Source organism: Budorcas taxicolor, chromosome 20 (assembly GCF_023091745.1).
Source record: "Budorcas taxicolor isolate Tak-1 chromosome 20, Takin1.1, whole genome shotgun sequence".
NCBI classification, from domain to species: Eukaryota; Metazoa; Chordata; class Mammalia; order Artiodactyla; family Bovidae; genus Budorcas; species Budorcas taxicolor.
In genome coordinates, this window is record NC_068929.1 from 59,648,000 (window position 1) to 59,671,460 (window position 23,461).

The 23,461-nt window shown below is 44.2% G+C and overlaps 1 protein-coding gene across 1 annotated transcript in view; it reads left to right on the forward strand.

Annotated features, from left to right (window-relative positions):
* RETREG1 (reticulophagy regulator 1) overlaps window positions 1-23,461 on the forward strand; it is a 160,357-nt gene that overhangs the window by 26,078 nt on the left and 110,818 nt on the right. The window lies entirely within an intron of this gene.

Sequence of the window (23,461 nt, forward strand, 5' to 3'; positions counted from 1 at the left end):
GACTGTTTCTGGGTAGTATGTAGTTTTTTGAATGTTTTTGCATCAGATGAAGGTGGGTGATTTTTTTCCTGGCATAGCTCCTGAATATGGTGTTCCTGATATTAAGGGAGTGTTTGTGTGGGGAAGCTGCTTACTCGTATTCTTAGGGGAGCATGTTGGTAAATGGGGTGATCCATGAAGCTTCAGTTCAGTTCAGTTCAGTCACTTAGTCGTGTTTGACTCTTTGCAACTCCATGGACTGCAGCATGCCAGGCTTGCCTGTCCATCACCAACTCCTGGAGCTTACTCAAACTCATGGCCATTGAGTCAGTGATGCCATCCAACCATCTCATCCTCTGTCGCCCCCTTCTCTTCCTGCCTTTGATCTTTCCCAGAATCAGGCTCTTTTCAAATGAGTCAGCTCTTCCCATCAGGTGCCCAAAGTACTGGACCTTCAGCTTCAGCATCAGTCCTTCCAGTGAACACCCAGGACTGATTTCCTTTAGAATGGACTGGTTGGATCTCCTTGCAGTCCAAGGGACTCTCAAGAGTCTTCTCCAACACCACAGTTCAAAAGCATCGATTCTTCAGCACTCAGCTTTCCTTATGGTCCAACTCTCACATCCATACATGACTACTGGAAAAACCATAGCTTTAACTAGACAGACCTTTGTTGGCAAAGTACTGTCTCTGCTTTTGAATATGCTGTCTAGGTTGGTCCTAACTTTTCTTCCATGAGGCTTCAGTATACTGATAAAGGACACTTGATCTTGGCCTTCCGATAAATGGCCCTTCCAGGATGGCAGAGTTACTAACTCAGTGCTCAGTCTGTTTGATGTTTTTGATATTTGAAACAAATTAAACTGGTGCTTCTCTGTGTTGTATATTTGGCTCTTTAGTGGGTGAGTGTGTGATCTTCTGTCCAATCCTAAGGACGCCAAACAAAGTGTCAGGTGGAAAACTATGGTTTCTCTAGTCTTAAGTCACCTGTCTCTTCTAATTTGCAGTTTCTTATAGTTTGTTCAGCTCTTTCAGCCTTGGCGTCTTTGTTAACTGAGTGTAGCAGCCTGAGAGAATGTCTTCTTCCCTAGCCGGGAGGGAAGAGACAGCATGGTCCTCAGCTCTGCAGGGTGACCCTGGGGCAACTTTAGGCTCATTTACCTTGACACAGAAGTAGACCTTGCCATGAGCAGTTCAGTCCAGACACTTGGCCCAAGGGCTGTAAAAGCCTCAGTCCTAGTTCTGGAACATTATGGGCTCAGACTGACGAGGCGAGGGTCTGGACTATGTGAATCTTGTTGCTGAGCCTAGGATCTTGACTCAGGGAACGGTCATTCCAGGAGGCCCATTGAGGTGAGACTGTGATCCTGTGTACAGTGTACAAGGATATATGTACAGTGTATTATTATAATACACTAATAATAATACACCCTAATAATACAGTGTGTTATTACGGTGTGATCAAGATTTGATCACCTGGAGAGGGGTTGGCTGGAACTGGGGAGGCAGAGTCCTGGCCAGGCTTCTTATGAGGAACAAGAGAAGGGCCAGGGTAGGGATGGGCTGGAGAACCAGGCTGACCAACAGGGCAAGACCAAGTGGGGCAGGAGCCACATGGAAGCACCAGGACTAGGGTGTCCAGTTCCTTCCATCCTTGGGTTTTCAGAGTGAAGAAGCTGGAGGAGTAAGGTCATCGACAGCTGGGGCAGTGCTGTCAGAACTGCAGAGTGTCTGACCCTTGTGGGGCCCTGGACAGGGTGCATTGGAACGGGGTCTGGGAGGGAATGAGAACGAGAGGAGCCCATATAGCAGCTGCTCTTTCAACCGTGCTCTCTAGGGACTTCGCTGGCAGCCCAGTGGTTAAGATTCCTCACTTCCACCACAGGAGCTGTGGGTTCGATCCCTGGTTGGGGAATGAGGACCCCTGCATGCCTCACCAGGGCCCCAAGTTTTTTAAAATAATCCAAGCAAAACAACCACTCCCCTGCTATCTAAAACATTCCGGTGCTTTAGATTGGTTGGTTAAAGTGGGAGGCCAAGGGACTCTGTAGATGGTATGTAAATGGAGCAATGGACTTGAATCAAGAAGATGCAACTCTTTCAGTTATATGCTGCACGTTTTCTGACAAGATGCTCTAACCTAGTCTATTTATGAGTGTGTGATTTCCAAATACCTAGCTTCCCAGGTTGTATAGGAGCATTAAATGAGATGAAGATGTAGAAAAACTTACCGTTACCAAAAGGGAAAGGAAGTGGGAGGGAGGGATAAATTACGAGTATGGGACTAACAGATACAAACTGCTATGCTCAAGAGAGAGGTGTGTGTCTGTGTGTGCTAAGTCGCTTCAGTTGTGTCCAGTTCTGTGCGACCCTATGGCCTATAGCCCGCCCGGTTTCTCTATCCATGGGATTCTCCAGGCGAGAATGCTGGAGTAGATTGCTGTGCCCTCCTTCAGCGGATCTTCCTGACCCAGTGAGCTAACCTGTGTCTCCTATATCTCCTGCATTGGCAGGCAGATTCTTTACCACTCATGCCACCTGGGAAGCCCACACAGAGAGATAAGCAACAAGAATTTACTATATAACACGGGGAACTATATTCAGTATCTTGCAATAACCTATCATGGAAAATAATCTGAAAAAATATATATATATAACTGAATCGCTTTGCTATACACCCGAAACTAACACAATAAAATGAGATGACCATGTGAAAATATTTAGCGCATGGTAAGTCCTCATGACACCTCAGCTTCTTTTTTTCTCAGGCTCACCCATAAAGGTTCATTGAATTCCTTACTGTGTGTCTGGCCCCCTTTCCCCTTCCCAAGAACGAGTCTTCTTAGAAGCCTCCACCCCTGCCACTGTGCATTGCACCAGTGTTTTCATTTATTTATTTATGAAGGAAGAGGCCCCAAGTTCAGCTCGGATTTGGATCAGCCGTAAGGTATTACTTCTACGTTTATGGTTCCTGAACTCAGAGGATGTTTGGATGGGAAATGCCCAGGGGAATCATTGCAGTTCACTGTTTGCAAACCTGGCTGTTAACATGGAGGCTCCTGTGCCCCACCACAAGGATTCTGCTCTCCTAGGTCCAGCGCGGAGCCCAGGAATCTGTATTTAGAAAAAGCGTCCTGCGTGATTCTGATGGTCAGTCAGTTTGGGGAAGGGCTTATCTAGCCAGTGTCCACTTTGCAGATGAAAATACTGAGGTGTAGAGAGGAGGATGGAGGTGTTTCTCACTGGCCATGTGATTTGGGGCTGAAATTCAAACTTTGCAGTTGCCACTGGGCAGACACACCATATATCTCCTTGCTATTGGCATAAAAGCCTGTGTAAACCCAGGTGGCTCACTGGTAAAGAATACACCTGCTGATACAGAAGACGTGAGTTCAGTCTCTAGGTCTGGAAGGTCCCCTGGAGAAGGAAATGGCAACCCACTCCAGTAGTCTTGCCTGGAAAATTCCCTGGACAGAGGAGCTGGTGGTGAGGGGGTGGGCAATACAGTCCATGGGGTCGCCAAACACTCAGGCATGACTTAGTGACTGAACAACAAAACCAACAGTGATGCTGAAAACAGATGCTTGACCTTGTGTTTGTTTTTTTCCCTCCTCTGTGCTTCTGGGTCCCACTGTCCCTTTTCTGGTCTCCACTACCCCTGACCCCTCAAACCCCCCTTCCCCTTGCCTTCCCTCCGTCATGCCCCATTGCAGTGCTTGGCTTTGATAGCATCTCTTTTTTCTTTTTCTAGCTCCTTTCTGGGACAGAGTCTTGCAGTTAGTCTTTAACCCACTGGTAGCTTAGCTGGAATGGGCTGTAGAGATTGACTGACTCACCCTACTTGGAAGTCAGCATCTACTGAGCTGCGGAGACCACCTGGGACAGGTGTGGGGCACGGTGGGTGGGCGGATACTGTACCCCAGGCGGCGGTGCTAGAGACCCACTGCTCACCCGGGTGCTCCTGACTTGATTGCCCGTGGCTTTTCTCCCAGTTCCTTTGCAGAGCTGGGGTAGGACAGGCCTGATTTTGCCTTGCCTTGACCTCAGTTGGACTTGGTTCCTCTCCAGCTGTGCCCTTGGCTTCTCCCACTCCCTGGGCTCAAGAACACAGATGCCCCGCTGCTCCTCCCCACGGTCTTGTGGTTTGTCCACCGTGAGTTGCTGAGCTGGGCACATTCCCTGAATTCACTGGATTATCACCACTGGTTTCTCCTGGAGCCAGCCCGACGCCCTCCTCCACTGACTGCAGTGGACCCATTCTGATTGCCTCATTCTGATGCTTCCCTGCCTGTGGATGGCTTCCAAAATGTCTCATCTCCACGGGTCAAGAGGCTCACCTCTTTATTTTTCTCCATACTGCTCACCTCTCTTGCTTCTGATTCACTTTTTTGGTCATTGCAACAAAAGTACTTCTCTGGATAAAGGAAAAAAAAAGCACTTCTTCAGAGACTAACACTTCAGAATTTTAGTCTCTGATTTGCAGTTTCTTGAGTCATTACTTTATCTCACTGGATTGCATGATTACGCTCTTCTTTCTCAATTATTTAAAATGTGTATTTAGCTGATTTCTAAGAAATACCCCCCTCCTCCCCTTGGCACATCTTCATGTTTAAACAGATTTGAATTTGGGATGCGTTTTATAATTCAAAGGATCATAGTGTATTTGGCAGATTTTTTTCCCTTTTGTGGCGTGCGTGCTCAGTCGTGTCTGACTCTTTGCAATCCTTTGGACTGTAGCCCGCCAGGCCCCTCTGTCCATTGGATTTTTCAGGCAACAATACTGGAGTGGGTTGCCATTTCCTCCTCCAGGGGATCTTCTTGACCCAGGGATTGAACCTGTGTCGCCTGTGTTTTCCCCATTGGTGGTATGTAATTTCACATGGCATTTTCAGACAGTATTTTTGCTGGAAAATTAAAGGCAACTTCAGTGAAGATTCAGAATTTTGTGATATTAAGGAGGACTGCTGCCAGTACACCTAACTCTTGACAAGATGATGGAATTATTTCTCAGAAAAATGTGATCTGGAGATTGAATAATGTTGGATAAGTCGTATGAGGCCCTTTTATGCTTAGAGCCATGTAATGTTAATATAATATTTAATAAAGCTCTATCTAGGCAAAGCCTATGGTTCTGTATATTTCAGTTAAAAAAAAACTAAACTTCCTTTCTAGATCTCTGTTGTGAAAGAGCTGCAAAGCCAACACTATAGATGAATTTGTGTGTGAGAACTTGGAGAGTTTCAGTGCTTTTGTTTTTCTTTCTCTGGAGACAAAAAAAAAAAGTGTTTTTTACCTGTCAACAGCCTTCATTTCATTGTAAGAAGTGAGTTATACTTTACCCAGAAAGGAGGGTTAGGTTTTTACATGTGGGTTGGGCTAAATATTGTCCTTTTCATCCATTAACAAAGAAATGATTGTTTCCTTTTGTGAATTATCCCTTTCTTTGCTTCTTAAGAAATGTATCCTGTCAAGCCATTTAATTTGACCTTGCAAAACTCATCATGAAGTAATGGAAGATTCAGTTAGTGTTTCCTTATCAAATCGATGCACAACTAATCCAAAAAAAAAAAAATGGTTTACAGGCTGTAGTTGGCCACTGAGAGGTTCACAGAAGGTCGCTTGCCTCCTTTTCATCGTGCCCACTGTCCACACAGCCCTTCCTGGGGCTCTCCCAGCCTGGCCCCGTGCTCTGCCTGCCCCTAGTCCTGAGTTGGAGCAGGCACCCTGGAGCCCCACGCATCTTTGCAGTGCCTAAAACCAGTGCAGGGCCATGGAGAAGCTGTGGCCCTGAATGCTGTGTGCACAGGACGCTGAGATGATGGGAGACTGGAGTGTAATTTAGTTCCCACCGCATTGTTTTCCTTTCTGAGCATCTTCATGGAGGGATGTCCAGGCTCCTCTGTCCATGGGATTCTCCAGGCAAGAATACTGGAGTGAGGTGCCATTTCCTCCTCCAGGGGATCTTCCCAACCCAGGAATCAAACCTGATTCTCCTGCCTTACAGGCAGATTCTTTACCAACTGAGCTTTGAGGGAAGATCCCCCTGTCCATGGCTTATAGGCAGTGATTTCAGACTGATTTTATATTAGTCAAAGCCCATAGTTTGATTGGAAAATTTTCTACTTAAAATCATAGTACTTTCCAAAATGGACATCATTTGGGAGTTCCCTGGTCTCCTCTATTTTTTTTTTTTTTCACCATTAGAAGAGTCATGTAGTCACAGTCATGTAGATTTTCTCTGAGTCTGTTTTCCTTATACCCTCCCTTGTCTCTGAGCATATGGGTTGGGTCTTATTTCTTAGCAGAGCAGAGACTAGTGTTATAAACCATCCCAACAATACCAAGTGGACTGTGGCCATTGGTGACTTGGAAACTAGATTGAAATGCAAATTGATATACCCGAACTGGAGAAGAAAGTGTAGAATAGAGAGAGGACAGAAAGAAAAAAGCAAATAGACAAATGTATTTATTCCAGTATAAAAATGAATCAGAAATGATGCTATACTAGTATGGCTGGAAATCATCTGTAAACTGTAATTATCACAAGCTAGACATGAGTCAGCCTGGTCATGCAGTGTTTTTTTAAAGCAATCATTGCACTGAGATGTAGAAATTGGACACAACTTGCTAAAAGAAAGTACACACAGTGTGAGATGCAGAACTTGACCTTCCCAATAACTGTTAAACCACACAGTATGTCTTTATAAGACAGAGGGGTATTCATATATACATATGATTTTATACGTATAAGCATAAATAATTTAATATATTTGTATATAACGTATGATTGTCATACGTAGTATTAACCTATCATGATGTGTGCATGCTAAGTTGCTTCAGTCCAACTCCTTGCAACCGTGTGGACTATAGCCCACCAGGCTCCTCTGTCTGTGGGATTCTCCAGGCAAGAACACTGGAGCAGGTTGCCATGCCTTCCTCCAGGGGATCTTCCGAACCCAGGGATTGAACCTGTGTCTCTTATGTCTCTTGCACTGGCAAGTGGGTTCTTTGCCACTAGCACCACCTGGCAAGCCTCACCTACCATGATGTGTATATGTATATTATAGTTTGTCATGTGTTGTATGTACCTGTCTTGGTTTTCTGAGTCTGGATTATCCATTGTCAGATAAAAGAAGTACATGTAGTACACACTGTTATATTTAAAGTGGGTAACCAGCGAGGGCCTACTGTAGAGCACATGAAACTCTGCTCAGTGGTGTGTGGCAGCCTGGATGGGAGGGGATTTGGGGGGAGGACGGAGACATGTATATGGATGGCTGAGTCCCTTCGGTGGCTGTTCACCTGACACTCTAAGAGCCTTGTTCATCATCCATACCGCTGTACAAAACAAAAAGATTTAAAAAATATATGCATGTAACTGTCTTAGTAAGCAGAAATGATGTTTTAATTTAAAATGGTATTTGAATTTAATCGGTTATAAAAAGCTCGTGTGCGGAACAATGTTTATCAGAGCCAGAGACAGGGCTGGTAGGGCTTCTTACTGTTCTCACTTCTAGGAAGCATCTGGTGATACAGTCAGGATCCCCGGCTAATTTGGAGAAAGACAAGTGTCTATGACCTTTTTATCAAACTAACACTGATTTTAAAGTGAAAGAAAAAAGCCTTTCCAGGGCTGGCTGAAAGGGCGTGTGACCTATGCAGACATGCAGAGCCTGGTGCCCAGAAGGCCCTGCACTTGGAGACTGATGCTCTGAGGCTTCAGTCTTATGATTCTTATGATTCTGTTGTGGGATTTGTGTTTCGTCCGTGAAGTGCAACAGGACAGTGAAGCAAGACAGCAAGGAGCCTCAGCTCACGTGTGGGGTCTCCTCACCAGGGTGGGGTATGGGCGCCCCCTCCCTGCCACTGGGTGCTGGTGCTGCCAGCCTTCCCCTCCCCACCCCACCCAGGATGGCTGCCCCAGGGCGGTGGCTGGGTTGCATCAACAAGAGGAGGCCTGTGTTCCACTGTGAACCCCCGCTCCTCACGGGGGTGCAGGTGTGAGACACAGACCACCGCCTTTGCCCTGGCCCCGAGTGTCCCGGTGCTTTGAGTGACCAGTTGGCAGGGGCCTCACCCCTGCCCTGGATCCAGGTCCCGAACCCACCCTGGAGTAGGGGCTGCAGTGTTTTGGGGAGCACCCCCTCGGTTGGGGGTGGGGCCTGCAGCCTGGTGGGAAGGGGGGGTTGATTTCTCCACTGCCAGCGCCTGCATGTTCACCTTGCACTGGACTGGGAGAGCCACGTAGGCCCCAGCATGAGAGACTCCTGTCCACAGCCTCTTCCTCTTAAAAGTCTGTGCTTTTTCACTCTGCTTCCTGGGGCCTCATGGGCATCCTGCATTGTGACTGCAATCCGTCTCTGAATCATTGTTCAGCAGCGTTCAGGAATCCTCTGGCCACCTGGGTGTGGCCATTTCTGCTTCAAAACTCCCCCGTGGGTGAGGGGCTCACTGTGTCTGTCCGTTAATTCTGTGAATGGGTGGATCAGCAGGATCACCTGGGTCTTGGACTCAGGTCAGGCTGTGCCATGTGATATTTGCTGGCAGGTCCTAACGTTGTGGTTCTACTGAGAATGTTCCCAAACCTCACAGTGTGATCCTCAGTGTCAGCCAAGCAGATCAGCACTTACAGACACTCAGACCTGAGGAATGCAGCAGGTTTCAACAAGGTGTTTAAGAAAAGTCTCTCATTATATCTTTATGGACAGGATGGACTAACATGGGCGGAAGGTAATGGCAAGCTGGATGGTCTGTCATATTCATACAGTACTGATTAATAATAGTAAACTAGGTCTCCGTGGGAATCACCAGGCCCCAGTCCTGATCCGTCTTTGATGAGGATGAGGACAGATGACACACAGACGTCAGATGTGTGGGTGTCATGGCACTGGGTAAGAGAACGAAGGTGGTTGATGCCACCAGTAAAGGCTGTAGGTTTGATTGATGGGCTGTCAAACAGGCATCAATGTAATAAGGCATACTGAGATTCAAAAGTTGCAGCAGAAAAATAAAATCCGTGAAGGTTTTAGCTGCTTATAAATTGAAAAGCATGCTGATAGAGCTATTTTTAAAAAGGCTGTGTCCAAGTGAGTTAATGAGTTGAAAACTTATGAATACACAAAATGCTGCACACACATTTTCAGAGAAGTTTTATTTGTAATTGCCCCGAATTGGAAGCAACCAAGGTGTCCTTCAGGAGTACAAACAGTGGTACATGGATAAACGGTGGTGCAGCATATGATGGGATGTTATTGCTGCTGCTGCTGAGTCACTTCAGTCGTGTCCGACTCTGTGCGACCCCATAGACGGCAGCCCAACAAGGCTCCCCCGTCCCTGGGATTCTCCAGGCAAGAACACTGGAGTGGGTTGCCATTTCCTTCTCCAATGCATGAAAGTGAAAAGTGAAAGTGAAGTCATTCAGTCCTGTCTGACTCTTAGCGACCCCGCGGACTGCAGTCTACCAGGCTCCTCCGTCCATGGGATTTTCCAGGCAAGAGTACTGGAGTGGGGTGCCATTGCCTTCTCCATACTCAGTAATAAAAAGAAGCGAGTTATCAAACCATGAAAAGACAGAGGAACTTAAATAAATACTAAGTGAAAAGAGCAAGTCTGAAAAAGTTACCTGCTATGTGATTGCAGCTATATGACGTTCTGGAAAAGGCAAACTCGTAGGTACAGTAAAATGACCAATGGTCACCAGGGTTTATGGGGAGAGAGAGAGGCATGACCATGTGGAGCTCAGGGATTTTTAGGGCAGTGAAAATATGCCGGGTGACACTGTCATGATGGATATGTGAAATTCTGCATTTGTCAGAACCCACAGAATGTGTGACAGAGTGAGCTCTCCTGTGATCTATGCACTTGGTTAATAACCTATCAGTATTGGTTCATCAGTCATAGCGCGTGTATCACACTGAAGCAAGATGTTAATACTAGGAGACACTGCATGTGGGATGGTAGTATAGGGGAGGAGGGGATATGGAAAGTCTCTGCACAGTCTACTCAGTTTTTCTGTAAACTAAAACTGCTCTAAAAATACAGCCTATTAATTTTTAAAAAACTGTATAAGTAGAGCTTTGGAATCCAGAACAAAGGGATTCAAGGCCCCTAGGGATTCCTGGCTCCCCTACAGATGCCCAGTGGGAGCATTTGGTCTGAAAAGAGTCAACCCTGGAGCCCGGCCAGAGTGGGATTAGACACATGGGGAAGAGGTGACGGGACCAGGGTTGTTTGTCCTGACGAGGCATGATCACGACCCCCGCTTTCTGCAACCTTGGTGTTGGTGGCCGGTGTCACTGAGGAGTGCTCTTGGGATCTCTTGAGTCAGTTCAGCACACCCTGAGCAGACATACTCTCCAAACTCGGTGATAGCCCTTCTAGCTGTTTTCATGTAGTAACAGGAGGAGGAAGAAGAGGAGCTTGTGTTTTGGAGGTGTTTTGCAAGGTGATGAGAGAGCTGGCTTAGAGCCAAGCTGTTTGGATCCCCAGATCCCGTCTGAATCCTGGTCCCACCTCCCCTGATCTTGAGGCCTTGAGCAAATTTCTTAACCTCTCCTTGCTCCTCTGCAAAATCAGGCTAATGGTAGTAGCTTCCTCATGGGATTGTTATATGGATTAAATGAGCGAATACATACATTGTTATAGGATTAAACGAGTGAATACCTACATTAAATGATGTCTAGAACCATGCTTGCACTCACTAGACATCAGCCGTTCTGTTCACTGCAATGTGGCTCTGGATGGCAGAACTTGAGCCTCTGGGTCAAGGGAGGCCGGCATTAAGGGCACTTTCTCACTCTCCTGTCCAAGCCTCTCGCTGTTCCCCTGCTTCCCCCATTCCCCGACCTGGAATGCCTTTGGTGCCTTTTTACCTGGCAAAGTCCGGCTGCTCTAGGGGAGTCGACAGCTTAAACGCCACCCTCTCTTGAGAGCTCTCTCTGCCTTTCTTATGTGGTCATCGGTCCTCTTTCCTGTTTCCATAGTCTTGTGGAAAGTACTTGGGTTAAACATAGCTGTTTACTTGTCTGCTTCTCAGCTTCTCTGGGATTTAGTCATCAGTGTATCCCCGCAGCTAGCCCAGGGCCCGACAGTCACTGGTTATGGAAGAAACTGGGATTTCCCCTTCCCCCAGTAAAAAAAGGACACTGTAGGGAACTGGATGCAGAAGACATGCTGAGTTTCCCCATACGAGATGTGTTTCAGTAGGACTGAGTGATGCTTACCGAGGGAATCATGGGTTGGATGAAAAAGTGTAGTCTTTCTCTGTGTCATGCCATGAAGTGCCAGAATCAGACTTGCTTATGGCCGACAGGCAGGGATTTTTTTTTGTTTTTGTTTTTTGATGTCCTATAAGACAGTTTTCAGAAAAGAAAAGATTGGTTTGAAACAACTCTCTTCAACTATGTGTTTTTTAAAGATGTTACTTATTTATTTTATTTTTGGCTGCAGTGGGTTTTCACTGCTGCAGGAGGGCTTTCTCTAGGTGCAGCAAGCAGGGGCTACTTTCTGTTGTGGTGCTGGGGCTTCTCATTGCTGTGGCTTCTCTTGATGTGGAACTCAGGCTCTACGCGAATGGTCTCCAAGGTTGTGGCACACAGCCTTGGTTGCTCTGAGACATGTGGGATCTTCCCGGGCCCGGAATCGAACCCATGTCCCCTGCATTGGCAGGCAGATTCTTTACCACTAGACTACCAGGGAAGCCCTCTGTTCAACTATTTTTTAAAAAATATAATTTGGTTTAGTCAGATTGCAACCCTTGTTATTCTTGAGCTTTCAATTTTAGCTATCATAGCATTATTTTGTTTATAAATCCAACAAATTGTAGCAGTCATTTTCAGGAGAGTCTTTGATGAAAGATTGTGTGTGTTAGTGGCTCAATCATGTCCGACTCGTTGTGACCAGGGGTTGCAGCACGCCAGATTCTCTGTCCATGGGATTCTCCAGGCAAGAATACTAGAGTGGGTTGCTATTCCCTTCTCCAGGGGACCTTCCCAACTCAGGGATCGAAGCCAGGTCTCCTGCAGTGCAGGCAGATTCTTTATCATCTGAGATCGGTTTCATTAAAAAGTTTCATTATACTCCTTTCCACATGTTAAACTGCATTTGTAAAGTTTATATTTTCCCTGTCCCTTTATTTTTTATTTATTTATTTATTTTTTTTAATTTTTAATTTTTTTTAATTTTAAAATCTTTAATTCTTACATGTGTTCCCAAACATGAACCCCCCTCCCACCTCCCTCCCCATAACATCTCTGTGGGTCATCCCCATGCACCAGCCCCAAGCATGCTGTATCCTGCGTCAGACATAGACTAGTGATTCAATTCTTACGTTTTATTATCAAAGGTTACTACAGTTTATACCAAAGGGACTCAGGAACCAACCTGATTAAGCTTTCACCAGCCAAGATGGGCCACTTGAGGGTCCGTAGGGGTGAAACTCCGGGGGCTGAGGCACATCATTCATAAACACTGAAAAGGAATGAAGGAGAGCAGCCTCTCTACCTTTACCTTACATCTTAGTATTAGAGAATACTAAGGTCTCATTTTCTTGAAGGCTGGTAAATAGAGAGAAGGAATCAAGTGTTGATCCTGCCTTTGCCTTGAGTTCCATCTCTCCTGGTCATCCGACATTGACGAAGGGAAGTTTCTCTGATCGACGTGACCCAGCTAACACCTGAGGCAAGAACGAAGTGCTCCCACCCCCTGGGTAGCCCCTGAGGAAGTATCGGCCAGGCAGCCATCACCAACGGCTGCTAATGTCACAGAATCGAGACAGCGGTCACTGTGTACCTCCTGATGGGAACACACAGGTCCACCTGTCATGCAGCTCTGTAGAAAAAGAAACTGAGCTGAAATCTGGTCAAGACAGTAGATGCAACCACCAGTTTTCAGTCTGCAGAAGGGCTAAAGGAAAATGTTACACTAAACCACAAGGATACAAGAAATGATTCTCAGACTTTGGAAAGCTTTACTGGACAAAATGAGTCAGTTTCTTCCATGATCATTTTAAGCAGAAACAGTAATAATAATAAATAAAAGAGAGAGAGAGAGATGAGGGTCAGACAGGAAACCTACAAATTACAGGAAACTTAAAACTCACATCTGTCTGCTTCAGTGTATGATTTTTTCAGATTCTGGTTCAGTCTTTCAGTGTTTTCATGTGTGTGTGTGCACATGGGTGCAAAAGATGACTGGGCAATTGGGAATGCTGACAGGTGCCTGAGGACATGAAAGAATGTTTGCATTAAGGACATTAAGCAGTATTATTAGATGTGATAGTGATATTGTTGTTAGGTTAAAAGGCCCTTTTTGTTTTTGAAGATAAATGACATTTGCAAATACACACACAAAAAATAAAATTTTGTGAAGTTTGATATTTGCTTCAAATAATTTAGCTGTGTATGTGGTGGAGAGAGCTTCAGTTCAGTTCAGTTCAGTTCAGTTGCTCAGTCGTGTCTGACTCTTTGCAACCCCACAGACTGCAGCATGCGAGGCCTCCTTGTCCATCACCAACTCCTGGAGTTTTCTCAAACTCATGTCCATTGAGTCAGTGATGCCATCCAACCATCTCATCCTCTGTCGTCCCCTTCTCCTCCTGCCTTCAATCTTACCCAGCATCAGGGTCTTTTCAAATGAGTCAGCTCTTCCCATTAGGTAGCCAAAGTATTGGAGTTTCAGCTTCACCATCAGTCCTTCCAACGAACATTCAGGGCTGATTTCCTTTAGGATGGACTGGTTGGATCACCTTGCAGTCCAAGGGACTCTCAAGAGTCTTCTCCAACACCACAGTTCAAAAACATCAATTCTTTGGTGCTCAGCTTTCTTTATAGTCCAACTCTCACATGCATACATGACTACTGGAAAAACAATAGCCTTGACTAGACAGACCTTAGTCGGTAAAGTAATGTCTCTGCTTTTGAATATGCTGTCTAGGTTGGTCATAACTTTCATTCCAAGGTGTGAGCGTCTTTTTACTTCATGGCTGCAATCACCATCTGCAGTGATTTTGGAGCCCAAGAAAATAAATCTATTTATTTTTTAGATTTGTTTCTCCACTGTTTCTCCATCTATTTGCCATGAAGTGATAGGACTGAATGCCATGATCTTTGTTTTCTGAATGTTGAGCTTTAAGCCAACTTTTCGCTCTCCTGTTTCCCTTTCATCATGTAAGAAACGAATTGCCAGTCTATGTCCGATGCAGGATACAGGATGCTTGGGGCTGGTGCACGGGGATGACCCAGAGAGATGTTATGGAGAGGGAGGTGGGAGGGGGGTTCATGTTTGGGAACGCATGTATACCCGTGGTGGATTCATGTCAATGTATGGCAAAACCAATACAGTATTGTAAAGTAAAATAAAGTAAAAATAATATTTTTTTTTTTAAAAAGAGAGACTGTTTAGTTCTTCTTCACTTTCTGCCATAAGGATGATGTCATCTACATGTCTGAGGTTATTGATATTTCTCCAGGCAATCTTGCTTCCAGCTTGTGCTTCCTCCAGACCAGGATTTCTCATGATGTACTCTGCATATAAGTTAAACAAGCAGAATGACAATATACAGCCTTGATGTATTCCTTTTCCTATTTGGAACCAGTCTGTTGTTCCATGTCCAGTTCTAACTGTTGCTTCCTGACCTGCATACAGGTTTCTCAAGAGGCAGGTCAGGTGGTCTGGTATTACCATCTCTTTCAGAATCTTCCATAGTTTCTTGTGATCCACACAGTCAAAGGCTTTGGCATAGTCAATAAAGCAGAAATAGATATAGAAATAGGAGAGAGCTTCAGTGTGTGGGAATATAAACAAACAAGACTGGCCATGAATGGAGAATTATTGAAGCTGGGTTTATTCTACTTCAATTTCTCTTTTTGTATATGTTTGAAAGATACGGAAATAAAAGTTTTAAAAAATGACCTTGTCTGACAACCAAGATCTGCCAAATATTAGGCAATTCCCATAAAATAAATACATTCATAAGTGTTCCTATGATTTGAATTTCAAATCAGAAATCTAAATTATGCTACATATTTTCATTGGAACCATGAGATGAATCCTCATAGGCAGTGTAAATAACTAAAATACCAAAAATATGCAGGTTTTTCCTAGGTACAAATTATTAATATTAGGACTTTGTTTCTTAGACATTTCTATTCTTAACTCTTGGACTGCAAAGACACTCATTCACCAAGGAGACATGCAATCCCATACAATTTTGGCATTTCCACTCCAAGTATTAAATAGTGATTGGGTTACATTCTCATTTGGCTGAGGATCTTTAATGACCAATGAGACCCTTGGGCAAGATACCAACTAGTCCCTGGCTCAGGGCACATGAGGGGCATCCTCAAGGCTCTTGGAGTTGCTATGGCAATGCCCTCTAAATGAGAGCTATTAGCAGCCAGGGCGATGGGTCAAAGTCCTATCATTCCCTAATTTTTGTATTCCTGGAAGATTGTAATTTCCACTAAAAGAATAAGTAATGACCAGCACTGATTCAGTTCATTTTGCATTTCTTTGGTTTTTAAGAGATCCTTAAATGGCTTCCTGGTTATCTCAAAAGATCTTTAAACTTGAGGGAACTTTCTCTCCTAGGTCTTTAGCTGACTCTGAAGCAAAGGCCTTTCTAATGAAACATAGTAATCTAACATCTGCAGATTCCTTCTGATGCAATGTGTGTCACACTGAGTTACAACTCATTTGTGGAGTCATTTAAGTGAGTCGCAGTCAGCATTTTAAAATATAGTGGAATTGAAGGAAAGTGTCAGAAGTCATCACACATTATAAGGACAAATATCACTTTGAAGCTGGTTTCATCTGTATCTATGTAGATATAAATGAATTTCTTACAGTAGATCATTATCAAAAATTCTGAGAACTGCCACTTCAGTGTGTTGTGGTTCAGTTGCTCAGTCATGTCCAATTCTTTGCAACCCCATGGACTGCAGCATGCCAGGCTTCTTTGTCCTTTACCATCTCTCATGCTGGCAAAGTAATGTCTCTACTTTTTAGTATGCTGTCTAGATTTTTTATAGCTTTACTTTCAAGGAGCAAGCGTCTTTCAATTTCATGTATGCAGTCACCATCTGCAGTGGTTTTGGAGCCCAAGAAAATAAAAGTCTCTCACTGTTTCCATTGTTTCCACAACTATTTGCCATGAAGTGGCCCAGTGTAGGCCCCCATAAGTAGATATTTATTGAATGTAAATACTAGTATTTAAACCACCTATTTCAGAGGATCTGGGGGGAGGAGCCTGGGGTCTGGGAATCTGTATTTTAACAAGCTTTCCAGGCAGGCAGGCTGCTAACAGTTGGCAGAACTATACTTAGGAAGCACTGACCTATTTTACCCACTCTGGCCCAGGTCACACACAGACAATTAGCATAAGAACCAGACCTTGAACTTGGGTTGCCCACATTCTGGGAGAGGGTTTACCCATACTTTACCAGCATCTCATGTTGGCCACTTCTCACCAAGCACACTGCATAACCTTCCTGAATGCCAGTTTCCTTCCTATCTACCGCATCTTCTCTGCTGCCCTCAGGCATTTCCCTAAATCACTCAATTTCATTTTCCTACTCTATATCTTTGGCTTTTTCTCTACTGTCAGTAGTGTTAAAACCAAACTCCCTATATATCCTCAGGGCTTGCCACAGTCAGCCCTAAGCCTGGCACCTCAATCTCTTCTCTCTGCCAGTCTCCCAACTCTCTTCTTTATCCCTCTGCTTCTGCTGGGGCTATCCCAGACCACCTGCATGCCCCAGGCACACCTCACCCTTGTCTGATTCTTCTACTCATGTTATATCCACTAATTGGAACTTAGCTTCTATTTTCCTCTGAATTGCATCCATCCTCCCATACCAAGTTCAATGCCACTTTTCTAGATCTTCCTTGATTTGGAGTTAATAATTTCTCCTCCTTTGCTTCTCTTTTCTCTTTGCCCATGTTTTGCTATAGCATTAAGACTCATTGCCTTGGATTTTGTTAGCACAGCCTGTGTTCATTTCTCTGATGAGGAAGTAAGTTCCTAGAAGGCAGTTTTCATGTATTCTTTGCTTTTCTATATTAATACATTCTACACTGCTTTACAGTTAGTGTTAAGTGATAAATCTGTTAATTTTTCTCAGTTATGATTGCCCCAAGTGAAAGGATTCCCTAGTGGCTCAGACAGTAAAGAATCTGCCTGCAATGTGGGAGACTTGGGTTCAATCCCTGGGTCGGGAAGATCCCCTGAAGAAGGAAATGACAACCCACTCCAGTATTCTTGCCTGGAGAATCCCATGGACAGAGGAGCCTGGCAGGCTTCAGTTCACAGGTTTGCAAAGAACTATTAATTAGCAGCTTAACCAACTAACTTATGTAAAATGGGCTTCAACTTCTCTATGAAGACTCTAAGCTCCCTGTGACTTCTTTGCCTTTCCATTCCTTTATAAAACCAATCAAAAACAAACAAGCCAAAAAAGTACTGTAGGGTTTGTGTGCTGTTCATCATAAAGAATTCTTTGTTTTCTTCTGGAGAGGAAGTGGGCAGATAGACAAAAGAGCAGTGATATTAGAGAGAAAGGGCTGGCAAACTGGGTTCCTAATAACTGCTATTTTTAAGAGATGGGTGGGAAAACGGGTAGGAGTTAAAGAAATGAACACGACATAAAACAGAAGCTAAGACAGGATAGTAAGTAAAGGGCATCTACTTTATCTACTCTCTGTGCATGAGGAGAGGCTTCCCTGATAGCTCAGTTGGTAAAGAATCCGCCAGCAATGCAGGAGACTCCAGAGAGAGTTTTGCCAAGGGAATGCACTGGTCATAGCAAACAGCCTCTTCCAATAACACAAGAGAAGTCTCTACACATGGGCATCACCAGATGGTCAATACCAAAATCAGATTGATTATATTCTTTGCAGCCAAAGATGGAGAAGCACGATATGGTCAGCAAAAACAAGACAGGGAGCTGACTGTGGCTCAGATCATGAACTCCTTATTGCAAAATTCAGACTTAAAATGAAAAAGTAGGGAAAACCACTAGACCATTTAGGTGTGACCTAAATCAAATCCCTTATGATTATACAGTGGAAGTGACAAATAGATTTAAGGGATTAGGTTTGATAGAGTGCCTGAAGAACTATGGATGGATGTTTGTGACATTGTATAGGAGACAGGAATCAAGACCATCCCCAAGAAAAAGAAATGCAAAAAAGCAAAATGGCTGTCTGAGGAGGCCTTACAAATAGCTGTGAATAGAAGAGAATGAAAGGCAAAGGAGAAAAGTAAAGTTATACACATTTGAATGCAGAGTTCCAAACAATAGCAAGGAGAGATAAAGCCTTCCTTAGTGATCAATGCAAAGAAATAGAGGAAAACAATAGAATGGGAAAGACTAGAGATCTCTTCAAAAAAAATTAAAGACACCAAGGGAACATTTCATGCAAAGATGGGCTTAATAAAGAACAGAAATGGTATGGAACTAACAGAAACAGAAGATATTAAGAAGAGGTGGCAAGAATACACAGAAGAACTATACAAAAAAGATCTTCACAACTCAGATAATCACGATGGTGTGATCACTCACTTAGAGCCAGACATCCTGGAATGTGAAGTCAAGTGGGCCTTAGGAAGCATCACTATGAACAAAGCTAGTGGAGGTGATGGAATTCCAGTTGAACCATTTCAAATCCTGAGAGTTGATGCTGTGAAAGTGCTTCACTCAATATACCAGCAAATTTGAAGACTCAGCAGTGGCCATAGGACTGGAAAAGGTCAGGTTTCATTCCAATCCCAAAGAAAGGCAATGCCAAAGAATGTTCAAACTACCGCACAATTGCACTCATCTCACACGCTAGTAAAGTAATGCTCAAAATTCTCCAAGCCAGTCTTCAACAGTACATGAACTGTGAGCTTCCAGATGTTCAAGCTGGATTTAGAAAAGGCAGAGGAACCAGAAATCAAATTGCCAACCATCCGCTGGATCATCGAAAAAGCAAGAGAGTTCCAGAAAAACATCTATTTCTGCTTTATTGACTATGCTAAAGCCATTGACTGTGTGGATCACAATAAACTGTGGAAAATTCTGAAAGAGATGGGAATACCAGACCACCTGACCTGCCTCTTGAGAAACCTGTATGCAGGTCAGGAGGCAACAGTTAGAACTGGACATGGAACAACAGACTGTTTTCAAATCAGGAAAGGAGTACGTCAAGGCTGTATATTGTCACCCTGCTTATTTAACTTATATGCAGACTACATCATGAGAAATGCTGGGCTGGAGGAAGCACAAGCTGGAATCAATATTGCCGGGAGAAGAAATATCAATAACCTCAGATATGCAGATGACACCACCCTTATGGCAGAAAGTGAAGAAGAACTAAAGAGCCTCTTGATGAAAGTGAAAGGGGAGAGTGAAAAAGTTGGCTTAAGGCTTAACATTCAGAAAACTAAGATCATGGCATCTGGTCTCATCACTTCATGGGAAATAGATGGGGAAACAGTGGAAACAGTGGCTCATTTTATTTTTCTGGGCTCCAAAATCACTGCAAATGATGATTGCAGCCATGAAATTAAAAGATGCTTACTCCTGGGAAGGAAAGTTATGACCAACCTAGACAGCATATTCAAAAGCAGAGACATTACTTTGCCAACAAAGGTCCGTCTAGTCAAGGCTATGGTTTTTCCAGTGGTCATGTATGGATATGAGAGTTGGACTGTGAAGAAAGCTGAGTGCCAAAGAATTGATGCTTTTGAACTGTGGTGTTGGAGAAGACTCCTGAGAGTTCCTTGGACTGCAAGGAGATCCAACCAGTCCATCCGAAAGGAGGTCAGTTCTGGGTGTTCATTGGAAGGACTGATGTTGAAGCTGAAACTCCAATACTTTGGCCACCTGATGGAAGAGCTGACTCACTGGAAAAGACCCTGATGCTGGGAGGGATTGGGGGCAGGAGGAGAAGGGGATGACAGAGGATGAGATGGTTGGATGGCATCACCAACTCAATGCACATGGGTTTGGGTGAACTCCAGGAGTTGGTGATGGACAGGGAGGCCTGGCGTGCTGCGGTTCATGGTGTCACTAAGAGTTGGACATGACTGAGCGACTGAACTGAACTGAACAGAGAAGACAGCATATTAAAAAGCATAGACATTACTTTACCAACAAAGGTCTGTCTAGTCAAAGCTATAGTTTTTTCGGTAGTCATGTACAGATGTGAGAGTTGGACTATAAAGAAAGCTGAATGCCAAAGAATTAATGCTTTTGAACTGTGGTGTTGGAAAAGATTCTTGAGAGTCCCTTGGACTGCAAGGAGATCAAACCAGTCACTCTAAAGGAAATCACCTTGCTTATAGTTTCCTTTGTTGTGCAGAAGCTTTTAATTTTAATTAGGTCCCATTTGTTTATTTTTGCTTTTATTTCCAATATTCTGGGAGGTGGGTCATAGAGGATCCTGCTGTGATTTATGTCAGCGTGTTTTGCCTATGTTCTCCTCTAGGAGTTTTATAGTTTCTGGTCTTACATTTAGATCTTTAATCCATTTTGAGTTTATTTTTATGTATGATGTTAGAAAGTGTTCTAGTTTCATCCTTTTACAAGTGGTTGACCAGTTTTCCCAGCACCTCTTGTTAAAGAGATTGTCTTTTCTCCATTGTATATTCTTGCCTCCTTTGTCAAAAATCAGGTGTCCATAGGTGTGTGGATTTATCCCTAGGCTTTCTATTTTGTTCCATTGATCTATATTTCTATCTTTGTGACAGTACTATACTGTCTTGATGACTGTGGCTTTGTAGTAGAGCCTGAAGTCAGGCAGGTTAATTCCTCCAGTTCCATTCTTCTTTCTCAAGATTACTTTGGCTATTCGGGAAACTATAAGCAAGGTGAAAAGACAGCCTTCAGAATGGGAGAAAATGATAGCAAATGAAGCAACTGACAAACAACTAATCTCAAAAATATACAAGCAACTCCTGCAGCTCAATTCCAGAAAAATAAATGACCCAATCAAAAAATGGGCCAAAGAACTAAACACATTTCTCCAAAGAAGACATACAGATGGCTAACAAACACATGAAAAGATGCTCAACATCACTCATTATCAGAGAAGTGCAAATCAAAACCACAGTGAGGTACCATTTCACACCAGTCAGAATGGCTGTGATCCGAAAATCTACAAGCAATAAATGCTGGAGAGGGTGTGGAGAAAAGGGAACCCTCCTACACTGTTGGTGGGAATGCAAACTAGTACAGCCACTATGGAGAACAGTGTGGAGATTCCTTAAAAAACTGGAAATAGAACTGCCTTATGACCCAGCAATCCCACTGCTGGGCATACACACCGAGGAAACCAGAATTGAAAGAGACACGTGTACCCCAATGTTCATCGCAGCCCTGTTTATAATAGCCAGGACATGGAAGCAACCTGGATGTCCATCAGCAGACGAATGGATAAGAAAGCTGTGATACATATACATAATGGCGTATTACTCAGCCATTAAAAAGGATACATTTGAATCAGTTCTAACGAGGTGGATGAAACTGGAGCCGATTATACAGAGTGAAGTAAGCCAGAAAGAAAAACACCAATACAGTATACTAATGCGATGAAATTGAAAGAGGAGAGTGAAGAGGTTGGCTTAAAGCTCAACATTCAGAAAATGAAGATCATGGCATCTGGTCCCATCACTTCATGGGAAATAGTTGGGGAAACAGTGGAAATAGTGTCAGACTTTATTTTTTGGGGCTCCAAAATCACTGCAGATGGTGATTGCAGCCATGAAATTAAAAGACGGTTACTCCTTGGAAGAAAAGTTATGACCAACCTAGATAGCATATTGAAAAGCGGAGACATTGCTTTGCCAACAAAGGTCCATCTAGTCAAGGCTATGGTTTATTCCAGTGGTCGTGTATGGATATGAGAGTTGGACTGTGAAGAAAGCTGAGCGCCGAAGAATTGATGCTTTTGAACTGTGGTGTTGGAGAAGACTCTTGAGAGTCCCTTGGACTGCAAGGAGATCCAACCAGTCCATTTTAAAGGAGATCAGCCCTGGATGTTTTTTGGAAGGAATGATGCTAAAGCTGAAACTCCAATACTTTGGCGACCTGATGCGAAGAGTTGACTCATTGGAAAAGACTCTGACACTGGGAGGGCTTAGGGGCAGGAGGAGAAGGGGACGACAGAGGATGAGATGGCTGGATGGCATCACCAACTTGATGGACGTGAGTTTGAGTAAACTCTGGGAGTTGATGATGGACAGGGAGGCCTGGCGTGCTGTGATTCATGGGGTCACAAAGAGTCGGACACGGCTGAGTGACTGAACTGAACTGAACTGAACTGAACGCATATATATGGAATTTAGAAAGATGGTAATGATAATCCTGTATGCAAGACAGCAAAAGAGACACAGATGTATAGAACAGTCCTTTGGACTCTGTGGGAGAGGGAGAGGGTGGGATGATTTGGGAGAATGGCATTGAAACATGTATAATATCATATAAGAAATGAGTCGCCCATCCAGGTTCAATGCAGGATACAGGATGCTTGGGGCTGGTGCACTGGGATGACCCAGAGGGATGGTACAGGGAGGGAGGTGGGAGGGGGGTTCTGGATGGGGAACACATGTACACCTGTGGCGGATTCATGTTGATGTATGGCAAAACCAATACAATATTGTAAAGTAATTAGCCTCCAATTAAAATAAATTTAAATTAAAAAAATAAAGGAAATCAGTCCTGAATGTTCATTGGAAGGACTAATGCTGAAGGTGAAACTCCAATACTTTGGCCATCTGATGCAAAGAACTAACTCATTTGAAAAGACCCTGATGCTGGGAAAGATTGAAGGCAGGAGGAGAAGGGGACGACAGGGGATGAGATGTTTGCATGGCATCACCGACTCAATGGACGTGAATTTGAGTACACTGCAAGAGTTGGTGATTGACAGGGTGGCCTGGCATGCTGCAGTCCATGGGGTTGCAAAAGGTCGGACATGACTGAGCAACTGAACTGACTGACTGACTGTGCCTGAGAAGACCCTGCAGCTCTGGCTTTGTTATAATGATTCTGCTCCAGGTCAATTCTATATACTTTGGCCATCTGATGCAAAGAACTAACTCATTTGAAAAGACCCTGATGCTGGGAAAGATTGAAGGCAGGAGGAGAAGGGGACGACAGGGGATGAGATGTTTGCATGGCATCACCGACTCAATGGACGTGAATTTGAGTACACTGCAAGAGTTGGTGATTGACAGGGTGGCCTGGCATGCTGCAGTCCATGGGGTCGCAAAAGGTCGGACATGACTGAGCAACTGAACTGACTGACTGACTGTGCCTGAGAAGACCCTGCAGCTCTGGCTTTGTTATAATGATTCTGCTCCAGGTCAATTCTATTCCATCTAGCAGAGTGCTATTTGGGCCATACCCAAGATCGCAAATCCTTTGCCCAGATGGGCAGTTAGAGCAGAAAAGCCTGGCACAAAAGTACACATGGCTCAGGTGCTTTTATTTCATTGTCT